Raw genomic sequence first — 18,021 nt, 5'->3', positions numbered from 1 at the left:
GAAAGCAAAAGTCTTTTTTATATTATTTGATTCCATATTCTATGCACCTACAAGTCTTGGCATATATACTAGATGCTTAATGCATATTTCTCAAAATATAGAGACTATTACAATAGTTTGAATTAAAAACTTTAATTTTATCATCATATACCTTGGAAAAATAAAATTATGAGATCAAATATACTAGAGTTTTAAACATTCGTAGAACTTAGAATTATTTATTCCCCTTAACTATCTTTAAGATGGTTAAAAAAGTGAAAATACAAGATTTTAATATAAGGAAAGATATATGCACATCATTACAGAAAAATGAATGTCTCCTATAAATATTACTGATGACTTTTTGTAAAACAGGAACATAATTTAACCTTTCTTTATAAAAGAGTTGATAGATTTATTTTTTAGGGGCGCCTGGGTGGCACAGCGGTTAAGCATCTGCCTTCGGCTCAGGGCGTGATCCCGGCATCATGGGATCGAGCCCCACATCAGGCTCCTCTGCTATGAGCCTGCTTCTTCCTCTCCCCTGCTTGTGTTCCCTCTCTCGCTGGCTGTCTCTATCTCTGTCAAATAAATAAATAAAATCTTTAAAAAAAATTTTGTTTTTTAAGTAAAAAGCATGTATAATTGTGGTATTTTTATTTGATTGACAGTCAAATGCCCTAAAAACTCTTCTGCGTGACTAGGAGAATTCTTCGACACAGGTTAAAAAGATATTTGAGGGAAAACAAAAGAAACAAATAATCTCCAAAGGTCAAAAAAGACAATTGTATCAACATCTTTCAGTAGGGAAACTGAAAGTTAAAAAAAAAAAATCATAGATAGCATACAAGGCAAAACTTAGTAATAATATACAACAGAAGATAAGTGGAATGAAATTTCTTCTTTTTCCATCTCCATCTGTCTGATATCTTAGATTAGATATTTTAAAAGCAGTGAATTTGCTTGTCTTCAATTAAAGATGAATATGAAAAATGAACTACCAAAATTACTGCCAAATTAACTGGTGCTAGGGAACTAAATCTAGGCGCAGAAGAATGCTGAAAAAAATATTTAGTTTCAGCTTCAGACAGAAATTTTTTTAGCAAAATATAAAATTATCATACAAAACATGAATGCTAAAATAATGATTTAGACAATCTGAGGCTTTTCCAGGTATGTTACCAGTCTTCATAATTTCAAACATCAGAGTTTAAAGAAAAATAGAGTTTGTGGTTTCCCAAAGGTTCACTGTGGCCAACTAAGTTCAAATTCTCCCGCATATACTCCCCCCAAAACATTTACGTCATCATCATCATCATCAACAACAGCAAATGACATCGCCCATACCCGATGACAACAGCAAGGAGGCAGAGGATATCGAAAATTTTGATTTACGTGTAATAAAACATTATCTGGATTACAAACCAGGGTAGAGAGTCGGATAGGGATTATGCAGAAGAGAACAGAACACACCAGGATCCTAGCTGTAGTAGAATTGTGATTAAGGTTTGCCCCCGGGAGGGAAGGGTTGTGTCTAGAAAAAGATCTAAAACCCAGTAGATGAGAACACTGACAACAGGGAGTAAAAAGAGAGCATCTTAGAAAGTGCACGGGACCAACAGAGGCAGCCTGAGGGAGGCACTACTTCTGGGAAGAGCGTGACAGGTTTGCCGTGAAAACGCTTCCCAGAGGCTTGGTGGTGATGAGAAGGAAGGAAGCATCTGATGATAATGCCGTTATAGAAACAAAATATTATCAAAGAATCAGAGGAAGAAAGACTCTCCCCAAAATGCACCCTTTATTAAAGAATTTGTGCTTCACAGACAATAGCACTCTTGAATTAAGAAACCAAGTAGGGGCGCCTGGGTGGCTCAGTTGGTTAAGCGTCTGACTATGGCTCAGGTCATGCTCTTGGGATCCTGGGATGCAGCCCCATGTCAGGCTCCCTGCCCTCTCCCTCTGCCGCTCCCCCTACTTGTGGAAACCAAGTAAGCCACATCCTCCTCCTTCCAAACCCAGCTTCCTCAGTTTAGAGAATGACCTTCTATTTCTTGTCCAGGAAAACTCAGTGCAGTTAATAATGAACAGATAAAATTCTCAGCATCTATACAAAGTAACTTTAAAAATAGAAAATGAGAATGAAAAGTTTTGAGTATATAAAAACAGCAAAAATAGGATGAAAAAGAAAAAACTATAAGGCAATACTACCACGATTCACTAATTCATATAAATGATATTGATAAGCAGTTGCATATATGAAAAAATACCATCAACTAAAATTCCAAAATGGAGGGTAGATATGGACAAACAATAGGACAATGTCAAACAGGGGTTACCCCAACTCGGGGGGAAGAGAAGACGAATTAATCTTGAAATTAAGATTGAGTTATACCCTGATTGAGAACACAGTTAAGGTAGATTTTTTAAAAAATTGAAATAATTTGGAAAACCAAAGGAAAAAAAAAAGCACAGTGGATTAGAGTGAAATTGATAGTTTTGGAATTTAGACAATAAGGTTCTAATGTACATATGATTAGAGAAAGAAGAAAAGCAAAAGAATGGGGCAGAAATAATAATAATAATAACAATAATAATAATATAAATTATACATATACCTTTTTATAAAATTAAAGAACTCCATATTGAAAAGGCCCACTCTTTATCTGGCAAACCTGATACATAATGGTCAACTCCAAGGCATATCCCAGTAAAATGATTAAACTTTAAAGATAAAGAAAAAAATAAATCTCTTGGTTTCCAAGCAAAATACTGAATTACTAACAAAGGAAAGAAATCAGAAGGTATTAGACTTTTAGACAGTAAATAAAATAAAAATTTTCAGGAATTCATGCAAATAAATATGAGCTAAAGTTTTTATATCCAGCCAAATTTTCCTTTAATGTCAAACATACAGAAAAATAGTGTTAAGCATGTAAGATATGAGATAATATTTTGCCCATAAGCCCTTATGAGAAAGCTACTAAAGGATGAGTTTATCTAATGAGAAGATTGGGGAAATTTCGACTGAAGAATTGTGTTAAAGATTGATTATACCTAATTGTAAATGTAATATTAAAGCAAGATCTAGATGAAGCTGGAAGAATCACATATGTATGTTATATGCTCAGATAACATACAAATAATAGAACAAAAACAAAGGGAGAAGAGAGAAAAAGGGAGAAGGGAAAGAAAAAGTGGAAAGAAGTATGAATAATTTCATTGCCTTGGAGGTACTAAATAAGGTCAAAGGATGTTACATAAAGCTGATAAAGCAAACAATGAACAACCATGAAAAAAGAACGAAGGTCATTATTTTCTGGTATTAATATAGGGAAAACTATTAGAACATGAATACAGGGGCACCTGGGTGGCTCAGTCGTTAAGGGTCTGCCTTCGGCTCAGGGCGTGATCCCAGGGTCCTGGGATGGAGCCTGCATTGGGCTCCCTGCTCTGCTGGGAGCCTGCTTCTTCCTCTCCCACTCCCCCTGCCTGTGTTCCCTCTCTCACTGGCTCTTTCTCTGTCAAATAAATAAATAAAATTAAAAAAAAAAAAAAAACATGAATACAAGTCTTTCTAAATAGCAAAAGAAATATAAAAACACAATCATTAACCGAGCACACAATGTAAGACATATAGTAATTACAGCAATGCATGCAGAAAATATAATTTAAGCTATTTGACGTAGCTGAGACAAAACACATTGACGAATCACTAATTTAAATGCAAATGGCCTTTAATCTATTCATTAAAAGAAAAATATTTTTAGATTGGCTCACACAAAAAGTCTAGTTTTTTGCTTTATTCAAGAGATGCACTTTGTTTTGATGTATCAGTTTTTTTGTGTAGTGTGTTCATGAATTACATATTTCCATTTTTTTACTTTCAATCTCTCTTTGTTCTTAAAGTGTGTTCTTTATAAGCAGGATATAGTTGGGTTTTTTTTTAAACCCTGTCTGACAGGGTTTTTCATTTATTTACAACACATAGTCTATTTATATATAATGTAATTATGATATTTGGGGGGTTAAACTTCTCATGATTTTTTTGGTCTCATATTTTCTTAACTTATACTTTGTCTTGTTTCTCTGTTTCCTCCTTACTTGTCTTCTTTTAGATTAATCAGTTTTTTAAAATCATTCCACCATCCCCCCATCTACGTATTAGCTTGTTGGCTACATATATTTAAATTGTTTTTAAAATGATTATCCTAAGGCCTGGATATTTTTACATGCATCTAATTATTCATGTATTTTAAACCTCACAGTAATTACTTTTGTTGTTTTAAACAGTGAATATTGCTGCACATTTAACCACATATATACTGTTTCCAATGCGCTTCATTCTTTCTGTATGTGGTTTCAACTGGGATCACGTCCATTCTACCTGAAGAACACACTATTGCTTTTATTGCATTTCTTCTTTGAAAATATTAAATTAAGTAAAATCTGTGGCTTGATATCTTCTGTCATTTTTGGAAAATTCTCTACTAATATCTCTTTAAAACATTTTTATTTTTCTGTTCTATTCTCTCCTCTTTTTCTGGGATACAAAATATATGCAGGTTAGATCTTTCCACCATTTTCCATTGGCCTCTTTTCTATATTTTCTATTTTTTTCCTCTGCTCTTGAATCTGAGTGTTTCTTACCATCTATTTATTTTACACTTCACTAATCTTTTCTACTCTGTCTCATCTGCTATATACCCTATAGTGAATTTTTAATTTAAGTAATCATATTTATTTCTGGAATTTCCATTTGATTTTTAAAAATAAGATCTAGTTTTCTAATTAAATGTCCATCTTTTTACCTACTGGCATGAAAATACTAATCGTTATTTTTTAAATTGAAATATTCATGTAACATAAAAATCACTAACTTAGGTGTATAATTCGGTGGTGGTTAGTATTCTGGCCATGATGTCCAAATATCACCAGTGTTGAATTCCAAGTTAAATATTCCAGTTCCATCCTCAAAAGAAACTACATCCCTATTACCTTCACCCTAATTTTTCTGGCCTGTCCCCTCTCAACCACTAATCTACCCTGTGTCTATGGATTTGCCTATTCTAGACATTTCATATAAGTGACTCATAACATACCATCTTTTTGTGTTTCAAGGTTCTCAAGGTTCTTCCATGTTCTAGCATGTTCCTTTTTAAGGCCAAATGATATTGCATTTTATGAATATACCCCTTTTGTTTATTCATCAGTTTTTGGATATTTTTGTTACCATTTTTTTCACCATAACCAATAATGTTACTGTGAACATTCATGGACACATTTTATGTGAACATATGTTTTCGATTCCCTTGGGGATGTACTTATGTATGGAATTATTGGGTCTTATGATAATGCTGTGCTTAACTTCTTGAGGAATGCCCAAACTTTTCAGCAGTGGCTACACCATTTTACATTCCTACCAGCAATATATTAGAGTTGCTGTTTCTGCACATCTGCATCCACTTGCTACTGGATTTCCTTTGGATTATAGCCATTCTCACGGGTGTAGATGTTACCCCTTTGTGGCTTTGATTTGTATTTACATAATAGCTAAGATATTGACCATTTTTTCATGTGTTTATTGGCTATTTGTATATATTCTTTGGAGAACTGACTATTCAAATCAATTGCCCATTTTTAAATTGGATTATTTATATTTACTTTTTAATTTGTATTCACTTTTATTTCTGTTCCTCAGAGTGGGTAATCTCAATTGACTTATCTTCAGATTCGCTGATGCATTTTTCTGCCTGCTCAGACCTTTTGTTGAGCCTTTCGAGTAAATTTTCATTTCAGTTTTACTTTTCAACTCCAGAGTTTCTATTTGGTTTCTTTTCATACATTCTACCTCATTGTTGATATTCGTTCTTTAGAGAGTGTTTTCACACTTTCCTTGAGTTCTTTAGGATTCCTTTAATTCCTTACTTCTTTGGGTTTCTTAAATTCTTTGGACATATCTAAAATAGCCAATTTTAAGGTTGTGTTTTTTTTTCTAGAAAATCCAATGTCTGGGCTTCCTCAGAAAAAACTGCTATTGATTATTCCTTTCCTATGTATAAGCCATACTTTCTTGTTTCTTTGCATGTCTCATAATTTTTTGCTGAAAACTAGACATTTTTAATATTATAAATGTGGCAACTCTGGAAATAAAATGCTTCCCCTCACCTGGGTTTGCTATTCTTGTGCTTATTATAGTTGTTGTTTATTTATTTCATGAATTTTCTAAGCTAATTCTCTAAAATATTTATTCTGTGTTGTGTATGACTCCTGAAGTATCTGTTCCATTAGCTTAATAGTCAGGTAATAATTAGATTAAAATCTTAGAGCCCGAACACTTCCCAGTCTCTACCGGAGCGCTCTGTGTGTGCACGGGCGTTTACAACTCTGCCTTCACCTTCACTTCTTACTTCCGTAACTTCAAGGTCAGCCAGGGGTAAAAGCTTAGAGCTCTTTCGGGTTTTCCTGAGTATAGCCCTAGGTATGTATATGTCCTTCTAGAATATGCCTTTAAGAATATGTCAGAGCCTTTCAAAAATCTTATGGACACGTTTTGCACCAGCCTTTTCTCCCAAGCTTTTTGGTTAGTCTATTGTTTGCCCTACTGATATTTATCACCTTAGACAGCAGCAACTAAAATATTTGCCTGTAAATGACCCCCAAGTAGCAGCCTTAGCACTGGGCTAGTTTTAGTCGGGTGAAATAAAGATAAGCCTTTTGAGCCAGTCTGCCAGGAAGCCATCGGGTCAACCAAAACAAATTATAATTCTTTGTAAATCAAGTCCATCCTGCTCTTCCCAGTATTGAGAACCTGGGCTGTTGTTTTTCAAGCCACTGCTGAGCTGAGAAATGGGACATGGGATTGGGGAAGCTTAAAATGCCACAGAGCTCATTGTGCTTACTAACATTCAATTCTCTTGAATAAATGGCCCCCCAGGCCAGCAAGCCTTTGGTTAATTTCTAAAATTCTTAAAAAGTTGATTCTGACAGTTTGGGCCAATTTTTAAATTTGCTTTTATGGAGGAGTAAACTTACAAAGAATTCCTTACTCCACCATTTTCATGACATAATTCTAATAATAATTATTTAAAGTCTGTATTTTATATCTCCAGTTAGCAATTTTAAAAAGCCTACAAATTCTTAACCACTCCTGTTTTTGAGAGGCAGGATCTATGTCTTTGCCCCTTGAATCTGCACAGCTTTTATATTTACTTGAGCCAAAAAGTGCACTTAAATGATGCCATGTAATTTCCAATGATGTGTTATAAAAGGCCTTACAGCTTCTGCCTGACTCTTTGGGGATGATTATACTTAGGGGAACCAGTTCCTATATAAGAAGTCCAACTACGCTACCACAATGCTAGAGAGGCTATGCTTTTTTGCTTCCATTTAGCCCAAGCTGAGTTCCCAGCCAACAATCAGCATCAACTGCCAGACACGTGAAGAGTCCCCTTGGATACACAGCCCAGTAAAGCCTGAAAATGGCTACAGCCCTAACCGACATCTAACTACAACTATATGAAAGACCCCACATAAAAACTGCCAACCTATTCCCAATTTCTTGCTATTCAAAACCATCAATATGTTTGACACCACCAAGTTTTGGGATACCATGTTATGCAAAAGTAACTATCACACTATGATAGCTAGATCATTTGTAGACCTGTTTTTATTGTCTATTTTTTCTCTTGTTTTTCATTTTGGTCATGTTTGCAACATGCTGTGCAATTTTTTATTGGAAGATATGCATTGAGGAGACAAAATGGTGGTGGAGTAGGAAGCCCCTAGGCCCACCTGATCCCACAAATACAACTAGATAACTATCAAATCATCCTAAATACCTCAGAAATTGACTTGAAGACTGACAGAACAAATTCCACAACTAAAAATAGAGAAGAGGGCACAGAGAAGAAGGTAGGAAGTATGGAGACACAATTTGGGAGAGAGACAGATTGTGGCCACATGGTGGGGAGGGAGTGTCAGTTTCAAGAGAAGGATGAGAGACAGACTAACACACAGGGGTGAGCATATAGGAAAGACAACTCCCCATAGCAATTGGTTTGGAAAGCAAGAGGGGCCAAATTCTGTGAATTCCTGCAACCCGCGAGGATTAAAGCCTGGAGTTTTAAAGTTTAGTGGACTTGGCTCAGGGACAGCCTGGAGGGCACTGAGGGAAGTTTACAGCAATACCTCAAGAAGCAAGAAAAATCTCAAATAAACCACTTAATCTTACAACTAAAGGAGCTAGGGAAAAAATACAACAAATGAAACCCATAACAAGCAGAAGGAAGAAATAATAGTAATTAGAGCAGAAATAAATGAAATAGAAACTAAAAAAAAATTAGAACAGATAAATGAAACCAGGAGCTGGTTCTTCGAAAAGATCAAAAAATCCATAAACCTTTAGCCAGACTCATCAAAAAAACAGAGAAAGGGCTCAAATAAATAAAATTACAAATGAAAGAAGAGGGATAACAACCAAAACCACAAATATCCAAACAATTCCAAGAGAATATCATGAAAAACTATATGCCAACAAATTGGACAACCTTGAAGAAATGGATAAATTCCTAGAAACATATAACCCACCAAAACTGAAGCAAGAAGAAAGAGAAAATTTAAACAGACTAGCAAAGAGAGTGAATCAGTAATTTAAAAAACTCCCAAGGAACAAAAGTCCAGTATCAGACGGCTTTACAGGCAAATTCTACCAAACATTTAAAGAAGAGCTAACGCTTATTCTTCTCAAACTATTCCAAAAAATAGAAGAGGAAGGAAAACTTCCAAATTCATTCTATGAGGCCAGCATTACCCTGATACTGATAAAGGCACCTGAGAAAAAGAGAACTACAGGCCAATTGCTGATGAACATAGATCCAAAAATCTTCAACAAAATATAGCAAACGCAATCCAGCAATACACTAAGAAAACATTAGCCACAATCAAGTGGGGTTTATTACTGGGTTGCAAGGTGGTTCAATATTTGCAAATCAACCAATGTGATATATTACATCAATAAGAGAAAGGATAAGAACCATATGATCATTTCAATAGATGCAGAAAAAGCATTTGACAAAGTACAACATGCATTCATGATAAAAACCCTCAACAAGGTAGGCTTAGAGGGAACATACCTCAACATAATGAAAAACTCAGAGCTAACATCATTCTCAATGAGAAAAACCCGGCAGCTTTCCCCCAAGGTCAGGAACAAGACAACACTGTCCACTCTCACCACTTTTATTCCACGTGGTCCTGGAACTCCTGGCCACAGCAATTAGACAACAAAAAGAAATAAAAGGCATCCAAATTGATAAGAAAGCAGTAAAACTTTGACTATTTGCAGATGACATGATACCCTATATAGAAAATGCTGAAGACTCCACCAAAAAACTACTAGAACTGATAAATAAATCCATTAAAGTCACAAGAAACAAAATCAGTGTGCAGATATCTCTTGCATTTCTATACACTAATAATGAAGCAGCAGAAAGAAAAAAATTTTTTTTAATCCCATTTACAATTGCACCAAAAAATAGTAAAACACCTAAGGAATAAACCTAACCAAAGGGGTGAAAATACTGTATTCTAAAAACTATAAAACACTTATGAAAGAGGGACACCTGGGTGGCTCAGTCGTTAAGTTTCTGCCTTCAGCTCAGGTCACCATCCCAGGGTCCTGGGATCAAGCCCCATGCCAAGCGCCCTGCTCAGCGGAGAACCTGCTTCTACCTCGCCCACTCCCCCTGCTTGTGTTCCCCCTCTCTGTCTGTCTCTCTGTCAAATAAATAAATAAATAAATAAGCTTTAAAAAAAAAAACACTTATTAAAGAAATTGAAGACAACACAACACAACAAAATGGAAAGACATTCCATGCTCATGGATTGGAAGAACAAATATTGTTAAAATGTATATGCTACATAGAGCAATCTATACATTTAATGCAATCCCTATCAAAATACCAAGAGCAGTTTTCACAGAACTAGAACAAAAAATCCTAAAATTTATATGAAACTACAAAGACTCCGAATTGCCAAAGCAATTTTGAAAAAGAAAAACAAAGATGAAGGCACCACAATTCCAGACTTTAAGCTCTATTACAAAGCTGTGGTGATCAAAACAGTATAATACTGGCACAAAAATAGACATACAGATCAATGAAATAGAATAGAAAACCCAGAAATAAGCTCACACTTATATGGTCAATTAATCTTTGACAGAGGAAGAAAGAATATCCAATGGAGAAAAGACAGTCTCTTCAAAAAATGGTGTTGGGGAAACTGGTCAGCTACATGCAAAAGAATGAAACTGGACCACTGTCTTACACCATACACAAAAATAAATTCAAAATGGATTAAAGACCTAAGTGTGAGACCTGAAACCACAAAAATCATAGGACAACATGGGCAGTAAGGTCTCCGACATCAGCCATAGCAACATCTTTCTAGATATGTCTCCTGAGGCAAGGGGAAAAAACTGATAGTAGTTATTCTTGTTTACTCTTATTCTTATGGTGCCTACTCCTGGGTTGTTGACTTCATTGGCAGATTCACTTTTTTTTTCTTGATACTGCAAAAACTTTCTCTTAACTTTTTAGCCTCTTGTCAGTGCTTCAGCTTGGTTTCTTAGAAAATTGTTCCACACATGCTAACTTTGGAGTCAGCAATGCAGCCAAAGGGTTCCTCAAGGGGGAAATTGTGTACAGTATATCAGGTTCACATCTATGTGTCATCCTTTTCCTCTGGAATCTTGTTCCTGAAGTCCTGGTTACCTTGGATATTCTCTGAAGTCTTCAAATACTTGTCTTTTTCATTTATTTTTTATTCTAGCTTTGACAGTTGCTTTTAGTAGGACAACTGGTTTGATACCAGTTACTCCATCAAATTCAAAGTAAAAGTTCATCCTGTTGTATTTTTTCTCCGTAATATGCTACATGCATTGCATTTACTTGTTCATTCATTCTATGTCTCCTTAATGTAGTGCCTTGAGAGCAGAACTGAGTTTTGTTCACTGAAGTCCCAAAGCCTAGAAAAATGGCTAGCATAAAGAAGGCACTCGCTAAATATGTTTGAAGGAAGGAAAGAAATCAATAGGCTTGATTCTCTCACCCAGGTACACACCTGGGATAGTTGGTTGAAGGACTTCTATTTTTCCTTTTTGATCAATATATCTTAAATTTCCCCTATACCCCTGCTCTGCACCTCTAATTAGCTACCAATTCTGTTGATTCCATATTTTTAATATCTTTCTAACATGTCCTTTCTCCTTCATCCTGGCTATATGAGTTTGGGAGTGTTATTATCCTTACCTGGTTACTAAATAAGTCTGTTAATTAATGACTTACCTCTAGTTTTCTTTCCCTTCGTTATATCTTTCCCTTACATAGTGTTTTCAGTATTTTTCTCAAATATAAATATTATTATATTTCAGGGCTTTAAAATGTTTAAAAATATCAACGGTTCAACACAGTCTACAAGGGTAAATACCAAACTTTTACTTTCATAAAATACAAGGAACTTCAAAATGTCTTGCAATGACAAAACAAGGACTTTTTAACAAACCTCGAAATCACCAGAATGTTCATACTAAAGTGTCTGAAACTCCAAGATCATAAGCATATCACCATGATTTTATGCATAACTCTTGAAAGCCCAAAATCACTCAGAGGAATGAGGATTAGACTGATACACTAAGGATTAGACTACAGAAGAAAGTGGGATGCAAATATCCTACATAAATATATGCTGTGGTTGGCTGGCAAGCAGTGGGATTCATATCAACTTTTTAATACATCTGAGAAGACTTACATTACATTACATTAAACTGATAAGACTTCTTATACTTCGTGGACTATTAGAATTAAAGAGTTAAAATCATATTACTATTCTTTTCTTTCTTGAATACTTACTGAGTGCATGCTCTAGGTCAATGGCTGTCAAATTCTTTATGACATAAATATGCAAAAGATATAGTTTTTCTTTCTCAAAGGGCACAGAGAGTAGTGATTCCACCTAATTGGTTAATTGAAGCAAACCCTGTGTTGTGATTATTTTCTATTTCATTTTTAACTTAAAAAGTTATTTATTTGGAATATGCAAAATGTTTAAGATCCCCTAATGAAGTATTCTTTCATCTGTCATTGGCTTCCATACTTAATTCGTGGTATATTTAACACTTTCTATATCATTACCCAAACGTAGAGGAAACCATAATGTAAGTCAAACTTTCCATGGAGACTACAGGGGAATAAAGACAAGATTTGAGAAACTCCTCTGAAGAGCAGGGTAGAAGAAAGAGACTAGCAAAAAAGGCTTCTAAGGAGTCAGGATATTAAAAAGGAAAAAGGAAAGCAATGTAAATGTTTGAAGCCTCAGTTTCCTTATCCGCAGAACAGAAATATGTATTTAACTTGTACAATCAATGGAAAGAAGAAAGGATCAATGCAAGCAGACCTATTAGCATGATGCCTGATGTTTAGTAAATTCTAAGTATCGCTGTTTTTGTTTCACTTAAAACTATAATTTTGTGCTCAAGCAACCAAAATCTATAACTAGACCACAAGCCAAATTCCTTATCACCTTAAGGTGATACCTTAAGTCCTTAAGTCCCTAAGATACCTGCTATCTTATTTACTTAAATAGAAAAATGAAAACACGGAGATGATACACAGGCTAAAAATTTGTAACTTAACAGATGATTTGTCCCATTGTATTTGCACTAAGGAGACGTAATTCAGATAAAGAGTCCCTCCCATTTTTTTCCCAAACATTCCCTCAGCTGTTGAAATTATGAGTTATTGTGAGTGGCATGAGAATTGTAATGAAAAACTCTGGGTCTCATCAAAACGAATAGAACAAAATGTAAGAAGCAGAAGCATTAGGGTCAGGGAGCTATTTCTATCTATTTACTTTGCGATATTTTGTTTTATGTGGGAGGTTTCACAGGCTTTGCTCTTACCTAAGGGGTGATGTAGAATGTCTAATGATACCCATTAGCACCTTTGTCAAGGCTACTGTGACTTACAGATTGGTTATGTTAATTGGGATTATGCTTCTGGCATATTTAGAAACCCACTACAATTTTTTTAAACATTTAAGTCAAGTGATTTGAGAAAAGCTAAGCATAAGGCTTCAGGTGGTAGAGGTATTTCAGGAATGACAGCACCAAAGAAAAAATAATTAGCAAACCCTTTCATGATAGCTAATTTTTACTGGGCCATGTGCAATCTATTTTTGAACCAGCAGATGCCCCCTTCAGTGTAGTCTTATTTTTATTTACATGGCAAAGTTATTTCTAAAGTTGACAGAAATCTGTCAATTTGTTCTAATTTTGTTGGGAGAAAATTTGCCAGTATCACATGATAACATCTTCTGCCCCATGTACCCAAGCCTCATACTTTGCGAGGTGAGTGGCTCTAACATGAAAGTTGGAAATAGCAAGCCTCCCCCAGAAACCCATGAGGGAAAGGTTATTCAGCTCATTTTGAGATCTTATCATCACCCACTGGTTAATTAAAACTTGAGCAGACTTATTCAGTTTGGTAAAATATTTCCAGCCAGTGCAATCAATGACATTTTTCCAAAGCTACTTACTAAATAGTGTTTTTCCTAAATTTCAGATTTTCAGTGGACTGTTCGCAAGTTGGTCAAACAACTCTGACAAAGAATTTCCTTTAAGCTTTGATATCTGAGTATATTATTTCTAGAGAGAGGGAGAAAAACTCTGTTAATTCAATAAAATAAGAAATTGGTTTTTATTACAAAGTTATTTTAATGATTAGTTATACCATAATTGTTACATGAACGAAGCCAATGAACATATAAAAGGGAACTTGAGTCCATTGTAATCAGGAAAGTGCAAATTAAAATTGAATGAGATAATATTTTACACCCACCAGAATGACAAAAATAAAAATGATAGACAACACAAGCATTAAAGAGGATGGAGAAAATGGGCACCACTAGTGGGAGTGGAAGCTGGTACATCTACTAAAGGTGAAGAAACACATACCCTATCAATCCAGTTTCATTCCTGTGCATTTACCCAGTGGAAATGTACACGTATACGTACCAAAAGACACACACAAGAAGGATCATAGCATTTTTAACCTCTACTCATTTGAGTGATTCTTTCCCTGATGTTGGGCAGAAGCATATGCTGATTAGAAAGCAGCTGAATATTCTTTGGGGAACTCTCTGCAAATCTGTAGGTTTCTCTGTCAGTTCTTTCCTTTCCTGTACCTTATCCTATTAACTCTAGCTGCCTTGTTCTGCCCGGACTCTCAGCTCCACATTCTCCATTTGGGTAATCTGATAGGCTCTGTCCTGGTTCCCCCTCTGTGCACCATGACCTGGAAAGTCTCTAATGTTGTTAGCTGGAGCATTAACAGAGACACATCATTTGTTTTCCATCTCTCAGGGATCATTTCCCAATGTCTTCAAAACTGTTGTTTCCATACTTTGCCCATTTTTTAAAAATCAGGCAGTTAGGTAAATCCGGTTCCTGTGAATCCATGCCATCCATGAGCTAACACCCTTACGAATGCCATATTTACTGGAAAGAATTACAGACGGCCAGCCTTTGCTTCTTCAGGATTGGGTGTTTGGCAGATTATTTTCTCTGCAATCAACCAAGTAAGCCTGTCACTTCACAAAAAAATAACTGATAGCATTAGTTATCAAAGATAAAATTCAAGCTTTCGAGAAATTTTTAGAACTGTAGAAAATATGTACCTGCCACCGTTAGCTTGTTAGCATCTGAAATACATAACCATAAACACTTCTCTCATGAAATCAATGGCAATCCTATCATGTGATTTTTTTTAAACATTGCATAGGGAAAGTAGTCAACACGGAAAAGGCTGCATTATTTGTTGCACCAATAATTTCAAAACGACCAATGCATATCACAAAATTATGCATGGGTACAACATCTATTTTAAGTACAAGATACACCAAGGGATTTTAAGGTAACATCGTTGATAAGATTTCGGATTCTGCACTGTAACTAAGTTTTAAGGAATTATCACTTCTTGAGTTCTGGTATTGTATCAAAGATGAATATGCACAGTAATTTGAAAAGGTTTTTATAATAATCCCCCCATTTCCAAATATAGGCCTCTATGTGCCCAGATTTTCTTTATAGTCCCAATTGAAAATATGCTGCTATAGACAATATGCTACTTTTGAGATTGCCGAAAATGTTTAGGCATGTAAGGGACCCTGAGACCGAATGTTGGTATAGAAAACCACAGGCCTGGGGCGCCTGGGGCGCCTGGGGGGCTCAGTCATTAAGCGTCTGCCTTCGGCTCAGGTCATGATCCCAGAGTTCTAGAATAGAGCCCCGCATTGGGCTCCCTGCTCAGTGGGAAGTCTGCTTCTCCCTCTCCCACTCCCTCTGCTTGTGTTCCCTCTCTCTGACTCTCTGTCAAATAAATAAATAAAATATTTTAAAATAAATAAATAAATAAAAGAAAAAAAAAAAGAAAACCACAAGCCAGAAGACTTCTTTACAACTTGCCCTTATTGCTTTGTCATTTGAAATTTCCTTCTTAATCTGCTTCCTGTGTCAGGCGCACCCTTGGTTCTTCTCTAGTCTGCTCCTTTCATTAACACCCCAGCTCATGGACAGAGTCCTGCCTGATGCCCCTCAGGACTGAGGATTTCTCTATATCCCACTCTTCAAATCCAGGCATCAGCTGCCCGAACTACTTTGTACAACCGTGGGCCTACCTGATCTCTGCCCATTGGCCCCTAACAGGTACACTGTGGACTCCACAGCACTGTGCTTCTTCTCTTTACTTGCTGTGTGACCTGTGTTAACCAGAGCATCTTCAAAGGCCTTTTCAGCTGTTTCCTCACTGCCTGCTGTAAATCTGTCTGCCTCTTTCTAAATCTCAGATGCTCTTTCCTACTTTCCAAAAGAGATGGACTCCCATTTTGATAGATAAAAATAACTGTAGGGAAGGAGTTAAGATGGTGGAGTAGTCAGAGGGCACTATGCCTGCCTCATCCCTCTAACACAGCTAGATAAATATCAGATCAACCCAGGAAATCGACCTGAGGTTTGAGAGAACAAACTGCACAACTAGAGGGAGAAGAAAGGCCACATCGTGGAAAGTAAAAGGTGCAGAGCTGTGGTTTGGGGGAGAAAAGAATCCCTGATGCCGTAGAGGGGAGGGAGCTGTGATCAGAGTGAGAAGAGAGAGAGAGAGAGAGCAGGGCACAGGGCTTTGCACAAGAAAAACATTTCCCCAAAATCACTGATGGGGAAAAAAGAGGCGCTGATAATTGCAAGTTTTTCCAAGCAATGAAGCTCAAAGTCTGAAGTTTTACAAGTCTACACCATCGCTGAGTAGAGCCTGGTGGGCATGGTGCTCCTGTGGACAAGGGGCGGGGGCAGAGGCCCCAGAGCAGACAGTGTGGTTTGAGGACCCCCTGAGTCACACTGGGAGAGACAGTTCCCTTTCTAAGACTACGTCTGGAAGAGGTGGCACTGCTGGCACCCTTGAGCTACCCCGTTCACTAGCACAGGAGCAGGGGCAGCTGCTGAGGGCAGCACACTTGGATGCCAGCTTTTTGCTGCACTCTACCACAAACTCCAAGCCCCTGCGTGTTCCTGCAACTGCCCTTCTGGGACAAGCCAGCACCAGCCACAGCTCAGCAAGACCCTCCACAGGGGATCAACACAGGTCTGTGCCATGACAGGTCCCTAACATTTGGAGTTTTGACACCCAGTCAGCAAGCCAGAGGTAAAACACAGAAGCCCTGTGCTGCCGGATGGGCAGACAGCTGGGACAGAGACAGGGTGAAGCAGGGATCTGAGGGAAACCTGGGACAAATGAAAAGTTTGTCCGCTCTTCTGTGAGGGCTTCCTGAACAGCAGCAGGTGCAAACTCCCCTCTCTGGAGAGGAAGGTGCCATTTTTACTCCCACCCATCAGTACTGATGAACTTCAGTGAGTAGCACAGTGCCCCACCGTGGAGGCCTGAGCTGCTTACACCAGGCTCCACCCATGTACTCTGCAGGTGTTTCTGAACTAGGGCAAGTGTGCCTGAGAGTCAGAGCAGCAGTGTGCCCCTCCACCAGAAGGCCGGCACAACACCCCCCGCCCCCCCGCACCCACCAAGTCTACTGACCATAGAATGCTTCAAAGCTTCAGCTCTAGGGGAAATAGGATCTAGCCTCTTTTAACAAGCAGACCAAAACACGCCTAGTTAAAACTCACCAACAGTGGACAAGGTCCAAACATTCCCCACTGCAGGCAAGAAGAAACACTGCAGAGGACTGACATAAGGGAAAGTGCAGCCAAAACACGACAGCAGAGTGCACAGAGCATACACCAGAGACACTTCCTGAAGCATCAGGCCCTGGACAATATATCATCTCTTCTTAATATAGCCATTACTCTCAGGAGCAGGAAACATGACAGGCTTTCCTAACACAAAAAAAGAGAGAGACATAGACAAAATGCCAAGATGGAGGAATTCATCTCAAAAAAAAAAAAAAAAAAAGAACAAGAGGTCATGGCCAGGGATCTAATCAAAACAGATATAAGTAATATGCCTGAGCCAGAATCTAAAACAACAATCAGGGAGTCCCTTACCACAGAGATAAAAGACCTAAAAATTAGGCCAAAATAAACAATGCCATAACCAAGGTGTGAAACCGACTGGTATAATGACCACAGGATGGAGGTAGTAGAGGAATGAATAAGTGATATACAAGATGAAATTATGGACAATAATAAAGCTGAAAAGAAGAGGGAAAGAAAAATATTGGATCAGGAATGTAGACTTAGGGACTCAGCTACTCCTTAAAGCATACTAACATTCGTATTATAGGAGCCCCAAAAGAAGAGGGAAAAGGGGAAGAAGATTTATTTGAGCAAATAATAGCTGGAAACTTCACTAATCTGGGGAAGGAAACAGACATCCCAGGAGGCAGAGAAGTCCCACCAAAATCAATAAAAGCAGGCCAACACCAAGTACATAACTTAGTAAAATTTGCAAAATACAGAGATAAGGAAAGAATCTTGAAAGCAGC

At 37.2% G+C, this 18,021-nt stretch overlaps 1 protein-coding gene across 2 annotated transcripts in view; it reads right to left on the bottom strand.

The window, feature by feature from the left end:
- EPM2A (EPM2A glucan phosphatase, laforin) overlaps positions 1-18,021 on the bottom strand; it is a 352,988-nt gene that overhangs the window by 106,698 nt on the left and 228,269 nt on the right. Inside the window, exon 7 of one of the 2 annotated variants that reach the window (XM_057310985.1) lies at positions 13,574-13,678. The exons of the other annotated variant lie outside the window; for it this stretch is intronic. The gene's annotated coding sequence lies outside the window, so the exon portion shown is untranslated. Of the gene's footprint in view, positions 1-13,573; positions 13,679-18,021 lie in introns of those variants that run through there. 2 annotated transcript variants of the gene reach the window in all.

This window comes from Ursus arctos, unplaced genomic scaffold (genome assembly GCF_023065955.2).
Source record: "Ursus arctos isolate Adak ecotype North America unplaced genomic scaffold, UrsArc2.0 scaffold_13, whole genome shotgun sequence".
NCBI classification, from domain to species: Eukaryota; Metazoa; Chordata; class Mammalia; order Carnivora; family Ursidae; genus Ursus; species Ursus arctos.
The sequence above is the reverse complement of the archived record's forward strand: the minus strand, read 5'-3'. Positions and strand labels throughout refer to the sequence as shown.